Source organism: Felis catus, chromosome E1 (assembly GCF_018350175.1).
Source record: "Felis catus isolate Fca126 chromosome E1, F.catus_Fca126_mat1.0, whole genome shotgun sequence".
NCBI lineage: Eukaryota > Metazoa > Chordata > Mammalia > Carnivora > Felidae > Felis > Felis catus.
The window spans coordinates 4720226-4730642 of record NC_058381.1 but is presented as its reverse complement, the minus strand read 5'-3'; the positions used below and the strand labels follow the sequence as shown (position 1 = coordinate 4730642).

Below are 10417 nucleotides of genomic sequence, written 5' to 3'. Positions count from 1 at the left end.
CTCTGAACCCCTCCAAGAAAACGGACAGAACTTCTTAGATAAATCCTCCTATTGACCTAATTTCTACATACAATTCTGCTTACCAAACCCAAAGAGCCTGATTTTTCTCAGTACCATGCATATTTTAAGGAAGAATCAGAAAGGGAATTTCCTATTAATATCAAAAAGAATGTGACTGAAATATACCATAGCCATTGCCAGAGTGGTCTTTTCTTTGATACTTTTTTAAAGCTCGCAATTTGGCTTCACTGTGTAGCTATTTTAAAAAATAAGACAGTAGTGCTCACTTCGGCAGCACGTATACTAAAAAATAAGATAGTAGAATCCCAATTTATTCATTTACAGTGGTGGATATCCCTTTCTAATGAGGCGGCTGCTTCAAGGAATCTCCTTCCCCAGTGTGGGAATCCTAATTAGTAATGAAAAGACTGCTTGCTTCATAAGAAGAGGATTTAAGAGGGGTGAAAAATAATTAATAAGGAATATTTGACTTAGGCCATGATGAAGACTAATGAAATAACCTGCCTAAGGTAGGCAGACATTTATTAGCAAATTTTAATTAAACTCTGTAGAGTTAACCTATTGACCTCAAAAGCCCAGGGCAATTGCTTTATTATTCTGTCTCCTAACTATTTAAATAATTGCTCATGTAGAGAATTGGGAGTGGATTTCATTATATATGGGTCAATTATCCTGGGGTCTCTGATTAAAACAGCAAGGATTTAAGAGTCACAGATACTCTGGTTAATATTCTCCCTCATCTTCCTCACAGATTAGATATTTACAGGCTAATTTCCTTATCTCTCACAACAAAAGCACACATGAAAATCCAGAAATGCTTATAACACCCTTGTCTTTCCTTTAAATGAAATGAGGGACCATTGAGACTTGGGAACTGTTCATAACCTACTGATGCTGGATTTGAGGACCCAAATGGGATGCATGCAGTGGGGAGGCAGGAGACCATCTCCAAGAACAACTCTGAATTAGGAACAAGGGAGGTAGTTTATGTCAACTCCTCCCTGATGGCAACACTAAGACTTCCTGTGATGGGGAGAAACAGACTGGAAGAAGATTATGGACTGCCACACGGGGCAACTGTCAGGTAACCTAACGGGTTAGATAAACCCACTTCAAGCGCATAAGCGGTTAACTAGGCAGATATAGCCATGCCCTAGCATTTTTGGTATCCAGCCAGGAATCATTACACTAAAAAAATCTCAGAATCTATAACAAGGCCAGATTCTTTCCTTCTCTATCTTCTGAGGACTTAAAGACCATGGTTACTTAAAGCAAATACTGGTACCACTGACATACTGATACTCGAAAATACCATGAAACCTTTTTTCCAACTCCATTCATAACCACACAGATAGCAAGAACAGAAGAAATCTCATGATCCCTCTCCATTACCTCCCCTTCTCTTTCATATCTAAATCTCCCACTATGAGACTGAAATCTTCAGCATCCCAAAAGATATGGACTTTTCTAACCTCCTATTACATTGGAAATACACTAATCTCCACTAACACCTCAGCTGGAATTACTGGCTAATCAACTAATAAAGCATCTAGAGAAAAAAAGTGTCTTGAAACGTGCCTGAAGGGAGAGAAAGGGGGAGACTTTAAAAATGTCTCTACAAAAACCATTTGCCCAAAACTTAGGGCTGCCCCTGGGGATCAGGACGCCTGGCACCCTGCTCGTGCGTCTATGGATTACGTGAACCACCCCCCCCACATCAGGACTCTGGTATAGCCTGAATCAGAACCATCTGGAGGGCACCCTAACCACCCAGATTAGGGATCCCCACCTCCTGAGCTTCTAACTCATTAGGTCCAAGGTGGGGCCCAAGAATTTGCATTTTTACCAAGTTTCCAGGTGATGCTGATGTGGCTAGTCCAGGATAATAGTCTGAAAACCATAGCTCTACATTATCACCAAAATTTTCCAAAAAGTCATTATACATGATATCTATAGTCCTGCATTTATACCTATAAATTCAGTCAAACCTCTCTGAGCCTCAGTTTCTTCATCTGTAAAATGAAAACACTGAGCTAAATAATCACTAAAATCCAATCGAAGTGCCTTAGAGTCAAAGCTGGACAGCACCGTCAGTAATAATGGTACAATCATGGAGTGCCTAGGTGGCTCAGTCGGTTAAGCGTCTGACTTCGGCACAGGTCATGATCTCACAATTCGTGAATTCGAGCCCCGCATCTATATCCGTACTGACAGCTCAGAGCCTGGGGCCTGCTTCAGATTCTGTGTTTGTCTCTCTCTCTGCCCCTCCCCTGCTCATGCTCTCTCTTCTCTCCCAAAAATAAACATTGAGATTTTTTCTAAAAAATCATGATATAATCACAGTACCTTACATTTGTGGGACTCTGATTTATTTGCAAAATGCTTCCACGTACACTTTGTCAGTTACTGGATACTCACGACTACGTGAGACAGACTCCTTTTGGAGACTGAGGTACAAAGAGAATCATGGTTTGTCAAAAGTTGTATAACTAATATATGATAAAGCCAGACTGAGATCTTCTAGCTCTTCATCCTGGGAAGTAATGCACGGCCCCGGACTTTCACCCTAGCTGATCAAGGGAAGATTCTGAGGACAGTCTTTGCCTAGAAACAAGGTCAGTAATCCGTCATTTCACTGGAGGGGAGAAGGCTCTCTGCTCTTTACCTGGACATCCACATAGCTTGCTCCTTCACAGCTGCAGGATTCTGGATTATTACACCTTAATCCAGAGGCCTTCCTTGGCTACTCAATATCAAAAGGCAACCCTTTTTCCCCTCTCCCGCCAATTACACCTCTTATCCCCTTGATTTACTTTAAATCTGTCCATGCAACCACTTGACTATCTGACCACTTGACTACTATTTTAGCATCTGTCTCCCTCTACTAAAATATAAGCTCCACATGGGCAGGATGTTTGTTCACTGTTCAGTGTCCAATGAGTAGAATACTGCCTGCCATGTAACAAGTGCTCAAGAAATATTTGTGGGACACATAATAATTTACTAAGAACTTAATCTGTGACACACACTGGGCTAGGTATTTTATATATACCATCCAAAAAAAAAAAAATCCTAAAGCAAAGGATACTTTAATGCCTTTTTCTCAGTAATTGATTTTTTAAAAATCAGTAAGGATTTCCAGGATTTCTGTTTCCAGGAAAATGGAGTTGACCTAATTTCCCTATTCCTCCCACTAAGTACAACTAAAACCCCTGGACATTATATATCAAACTAACATAAAAGATTCTGAGTGGTGGAGAGAAGATGGACCAGGTAAATTCCCTGCTTCATATGCCCAGACTTGGAGTTGAAAAAGAAGACAACACAAACACCGATGGGTGTAGACAAAAAGCCCCATAAAAAGCCTACTCTCTCCAGCCAAAGGACAAAATATGGACAGCCTACTAGCAAGGCTGGTTTAACATTCGAAGCCCATCATACTCACAGAATAAAAGTGAACATTATCTGATCATCTCAATGCATCACAGATGTGGTACAAGAATTTCATAATATCCAGCACACATTCATGATTAAAAATAGAAAAAGTCTCAGCAAACTAGCAATAAAAGAAGACTTTCTCAACCTACATAACAGGCACCTATAAAAAAAAACAGCATAGCTAAAATACTATGTTTCATGATAAACAGTGAAGACTTCCTACCTAATACTGGTCTAGCTAACCCTCTGGAGGTCCTAGTCAATGAAGTAAGACAAGAAAATACAAGACACAGATATTGAAAAAAGAAAAAAAGGAGTAAAACTGTCCTTATTTGCAGATGACAAAATCATATGAATAATTAAATAAGTCTATAATAACAACTTAATCCAAGAAGTAAATTGAGCATGTGTCAAATTGTAAGGTCAGTATATAAAAATAAGCTTTATTTTTATATTAACAGCAAACAATTGGAAAGTGAAATACTAAAAATGAATAGCATTTACAATAGCATCAAATAAATCACATAATATTTTAGGAATAAACTTAATTAAAAACTTGGAGGGAGTGGTGGCACCTGAGTGGCCACCTGGTTAAGCGTCCCACTTTGGCTCAGGTCATGATCTCACAGTTCATGAGTTCAAGCCCCACACTGGGCTCTGTGCTGACAGCTCAGAGCCTGAAGCCTGCTTCGGATTCTGTGTCTCCCTCTCTCTCTGCCCCTTCCTCACTTACTCTCTGTCTCTCCCTCTCTCTCTCAAAAATAAACATTAAAAATTTTTTTTAATTTTTTAACCTCTATACTATAAACTATAAATCATTGCTGAAAGTAAAGATCTAAATAAATTATACACGTGTGTGTGTGTGTGTGTGTGTGTGTGTGTGTGTGTATACATGGAAAGAGAAGAATAGAGATCTTGAAAAGAAATCCACCATATATATATACATATGTATATGTATATATAGACAAGTATAGACTATAGATATATAAATCTATCTATATACTATACACACACACACACAATCAAATGACTTTTTACTAAGATGCAAATGCAATTTAATATAGAAAGTCTTTGCAAGAAATGATACTGGATCAATTAGATATCTGTGTAAAAAAAGTATCTCATACAATATACAATAATTAATTCAAAATGGAAAACAAATCTACATGCAAATCCTAAAATTATAAATCTTCTAAAAGAAAATGTAGGAAAATATCTTTGTGATCTTGAGCAAAAATTCTTAAGAACATAAGAAGTACTAAATAAAGAGAAAAAAAGATAAACTGTCCTCTTCAAAATCAAAAGTACTGCTCACTAAGATACTGTTGAGAATGCAAAAAGGTAAATCACAGGCTGGGAGAAAATATATGCAATACATATCTGCAACAAACAACTTTATTATATCTGTTCTATAAGAACACCTACAGGGGCACCTGGGTGGATCAGTCAATTGAGCGACTCACTCCTGGTTTTGGCTCAGGTCATGATCCCAGGGTAGTGGGATTAAGCACCACATTGGGCTCTGTGCTGAGTGTGGAGCCTGCTTAGAATTCTCTCTCTCTCTCTCTCTCTCTCTCTCTCTCTCTCTGTCCCTCTCCCCCACCACTCACTCTCAAAAAAAAAAAAAAAAAAAAAAAGAACACATACAAAACAATGAGGAAAAGAACACAATCCAGTAAAAATAAACATAAGAATTTGACACTTTCAAAAAGAAGACATGTCAAGGCCCAATAACCACATTAAAAGATGCTGAGTATCACTGGTCTGGAGGATACAGTTAAAAACCACAAGGAAATTCCACTGGATATCTATAGACATCCATAAGAATGGCTAAAATTATAAAGACAGACAATGACAAATGCTGACAAGGACACTGGGCAACATCTCTCATATGTGAATACTGGGAATGTAAAATGGTCCAACTATTTTTGAAAACTTATTTGGCTGTTTCTTATAAGTTGAATACACACCTATATACCTTTTGATCTGGCAATTCAACTTTGGAATTTAACCAAAAGCAATGAAAGACACATTCACAAAAAGATGAGAATTTCCATCAGCACGAGGACAGATGAACAAAATATGCTATACCCTCCCAATGAAATGCTGCTCACCAATAACAACAATAACTGACCTACATGCACGAACACAGAGGAATCTACATAACATTCCTCTCTGGCATGAATCTTATGAAAGGTGAGTTGTTCCCTTTGTCTGAAGATGAGATAATTACAGAATTTCATGTAAAAAGGTAATGATGCCTTTAGTTGCTGTAATCCCTCTGCTTTTCCTCACTGGAGGGAGAGAACATACAAATCCTCACGGCAAAGGGAATCTTAGGAATTATAAGCTAACTTCTGACATGCACTCGTAGAACAGAAGGATCATCAGACAGAGTAATTTAATGCTGCCCCTGGGCTTAATTGTAAGCAGATACTAGCAAGAAAAGGACAAGGAATAAGAGCCAGACCTTGGAAGGGCTTTTACCCTAAGTTAAATAGTTGTCATACAACAATTGTGTAAGAGATATCTGCACATTGGAGAAGGGTTGAAATATACCAATAAATAGACTTCAGCAAAACTATACCTCACAATTCAGTTTCTTATTTATATTGCCCATTAAAACTCTTCATTGTTTCATGTTATTTTAAACAAGATTTTCCATTTCCAGGGTTACAACTCAAAAAAAAACCAGTGGAAAATGTATCATGCTTATCCTATTCTCAGATTCAAGTGAGTGTCAGGTATCAACCACTGACCACGGAGCACCACCATTTAACAGGTGGCCACTTAAATTACAGACGAAGTAACTGAATGGATATTTAAGTCGTTTCCAAAGTTTCGTTATTAGAAGAAATGTTAAATATACAACCCTGACCTATCTTCTGTTCCCTCTGCTTCTGTAGACAAAAGAGTAAGGGGAAATTACGGCATTTTAAGTTTCAAAAGAAGCAACAAATTGCCCTGGAATTTTACACCCTTACCTGAACCAGAGGAGGGCGTCCCCTCTCCAGCACCACCATTTGCTACTAGGAAATTGTCCTGTCAAGCTGATGGGTGAGATATGCTAGCTGTTATCTGAGCTCATGCCTCCTGAGGCTGAGCGTGTTATCAAGTTCACTGGCCATTTGTCCTGCCTCTTCCGTGAACTGTCCCCATTTATATCTTTCGGCTTTTTTTTCCATTTGCTTGTATCTCCCTTTCTTCTTGACGTGAAGGATATGTATACATCTTCTACTACATTTATAACTGTGCTTTGTTTTAATGCTTAAGACTTCAGCTCATCTAGAACTAATTTTTATCAGTGGTGTCAGGCAAGGACCTACTTTAATTGTTTTTTGAATGCTAAATCTCAACCCCATTCACTGCCTAGTCCTTCTTTTCCCCCTTTGTGACTTAAAATGCCACCTTTATCATATTCTAAATTGCTATACATTCAAGAACCCATTTTGAACTATATTATGTTCTACTGATCTACTTCTCTTCATCTACACTAATTTTATACTATTTTAACCACCATATTCCTAAAATAATGTTTGATGTTAGTTAGGGTGGCTTGTTACCTCACTGTCTGGTAAAAGCTCATTCATTATCCCTAGACATACATTCTTTTACTGCAAACTCTGAAATTGTAATGTTCCATCAAAGTTATACTTCTATCTTTTATCTAGTATTTCCAAGTGTGTTCCCTTGCCATGAGAAGTATTACCCCCCAAGCTCAGGAAATTCTGTTTATTTTTAGTTGTCTTCAGGTAGAATAAATTTAAATGATTCCTGAACATATAAAATTATGTGTTTCACCAGCGGCAAACAGAGTCAAGTCTACAACCTAAGTACCTCTTTCTCACACCCTCTTCGTTTTCTTTTCCAAGAGCTGCTGGCTTACAGCAGGTTCTCAGCTCTCCTAAAATAGTACAACAACTGTTTAAGTGGGTTCTTTCTCTCTGCCTCACTCCTCCAATCCACCTTCCATGCTGCTACCATAACTGTGCTTAAAACACAGATCTTATGACCTCAGCTTCTTGGTTAAGACTCCAGTGATATTCCATGACTCACAGCCACAGAGCCCTATTTTTCATACTATTTTAAACAGAGTGATGGCAGTCAATATTTATTAAATACTTTTTATGTTGCCAGATGCTCTCTATATATTTCTCATTGAATACTCACATAAATCCAGTGAGATAGTAGGAAATAATTGTTATTGCTTTCCTTGAACAGATGAACAAACTGAGGCTTACAGGGGTTAAGTGACTTGCCTAAAATCATACAAAGTAACATCTGATTCAGTTGCTATTTAAAGCATTGTGCACATTGCTGCCCTTAATTTAAGACTTACCTGTTAAAAAAGGCTCTCACACTGGATTTTCAAAGTAGCTACTACTTGTTTTTTTTAAACGTCAGATGTAAACTAAAATAACTCAGAAGAGTTGAAAAATAAAGGTATGGGAAAAGATAGCCCATCTATATGCTACCAAAAAAGTAAAAGCAAATATAGCAAAATATTAGCAAAAATAGAATTCAAGGCAAAAAAATACTAAATGAAGCAGGGACAGTTCCTATTTTATTTTAAAAGATTCAGTTTACCAGAAAGATCAACTGATCACAAATTTCTATGAAGTTAACAACTATCTTTGAATTACACAAACGAAATCTGAAACATCTGAGAACAATCGTAGTCGATGAGTTTAACTTCCATCTACTAGAGAAACTATAGGCCAAGTAAACAAAAGTAAAAAACATAGATGACTGAATAACACAAAAACCAAGCTGAATTGTAAAGACAAATGTTAAAATTCGTATACTTCATTAAAAAAAAACAAAAAACTTAGGGGCACCTGGGTGGCTTAGTCAGTTAAGCATCTGACTTCGGCTCAGGACATGATCTCACCGTCTGTGATTTTAAGCCCCGCATCGGGCTCTGTGCTGACAGCCTGGAGCCTGCTTCAGATTCTGTGTCTCCCTCTCTCTTTGCCCCTATCCCACTCACACTCTGTCTCTGTCTCTCTCTCTTTCAAAAATAAACATTAAAAACAACTAACTTGAAACAGAATATAGACCCACATGTAAGAACTATAAATATAAAATGTATAGAAGAAAGCATTTCCTAATGCTGACTTTGCATTAGGAAATATTTGTAAAATATCATATAAAAAGCATGGCCCATAAAAGAAAATATTGACTTCATCAAAAAGTGGACTTCATCAAAATTTAAAACCAACTCTTCAAAGGAAACCATTAAGAAAATGAAAAGACAAGTCACAGACTGCAAGAAAATATTTGTTAATCATACATCTGATAAATAACTTCTAACAAGTAATTAGTAAGAAAATGATCCAATTTTTTAAATGGGCTAAAGATTTAGATCGACACTTCACTTAAAGAAAATACATAAATGGCAAGCACACGAACACATAACCAAAATCATTATTCGTTAAGGAAATGAAAATTAAAACCACAAGGAGATGCTACTTTACACTCACTCGGATGGCTATCAGTGAAAAGAAGGACAACACGAGTGTAGGTCAGAATGGAAAGAAGCTGGAACCCTCACGTGATTAGTGGAAGTGCAAAATAGTACCGCAACTATGGAAAAGAATTTGGCAGTTTCTTAAAAAGTTACACAACCTAGTGGACTGACTATTCAACCCCTAGTTATCGACCCAAGAGAAATGAAAACAAACTTCCACACAATGCTTTGTATGGAGTATTATTAACAGCATTATTCATAATAGCCCCAAACTGGAAACAATTCAAATGGCCATAAGCTGGTAAATGTATAAACACAATGTGACGCATCCACACAATGGACTCATACTCAGCAAAAGAAATGATCACACTCCTGATACAAGTGACAACATGCATGAACTCCAAAACTAAGGGAAAGGAGCCCTACAAAACAGAATGCACACTGTAGGACTCCATTATAGGAAATTTCTAGAACAGGCAAGATGACAGAGACAGAAAACGGTGTTTGTCTATGGTTTGGGGTTGGGATGGGAACTGAATGCACAAGGGCACAAAGGAGCATTTTAATTCAATGTAAGTGTTTATAAAATTGGATCGCGGTGATGGTTACACAACTGCATAAATCCACTAAAAATCATTGAATTATATATACACTTAAAATTGATGAAGGTATATAAACTTCTACCTGAATAAAGCTGCTAAAAGAGGAGGAAGAAGAGATGGAATAACAACTACCCAGGTACAAAACCACAAAAGAACCACCAACTATTTCTAGAACAAGATCCCACAGAAGTGACAGTCATTCTTTATTTTGAAATAAATAAATAAATAAATAAATAAATAAATAAATAAATAAATAACTACAGCAAAAAACTAGGAATAACCCCAAATTCTGTATACAACAGAATATCATCATACGATGTAATACTGCACAATAATGAAAATAAAATCCAGCTACATGTAACTTCATGGGGGGAAAAAATCCCACAATATTGTTGTGCCAAAAAAAGTGAACTACTAGAGAATAAGTAAAGTTCTATCTATTCATATGAAGCTCAAGACTAGGCAAAAAAAAAAAAAAAAAGTATATGTATTGTTTACAGCTGCATACACAAATAGTGAAAGTATACAGAAAAGCAGAGAAATGACTGTCATAAAGGTAAAAATTGTAGTTGCCTTTAGGTGAGGGAAATCTGAGTTCTAATGAGAAGGATCATGAGAGGTTTTGGGGTGCTGATAATCTTACTGCTTACAAACACGCACATACACACACACGGACAACGTCCCTCACTCCTATCAAGTCTACCAGGAACCAAACTAAATTTGCACACTCACATGCACGTGTTGAAAAGAATTAACAACTAAAAGAGAACCCTCCCCCCAATGCCCAAATGTATTCATTTGAAAATCTAAAAAACAAATATGCTTTAGATAATTTGGGAGTTGAGATGAAAATGGAAATTTTAAAATGTAAATTATAAGTGAAGGA

General features: G+C 37.0%; 1 protein-coding gene across 7 annotated transcripts in view; it reads right to left on the bottom strand.

Annotated features, from left to right (window-relative positions):
- Window positions 1-10417, bottom strand: part of ADPRM (ADP-ribose/CDP-alcohol diphosphatase, manganese dependent) — a 578681-nt gene that overhangs the window by 523780 nt on the left and 44484 nt on the right. The window lies entirely within an intron of this gene.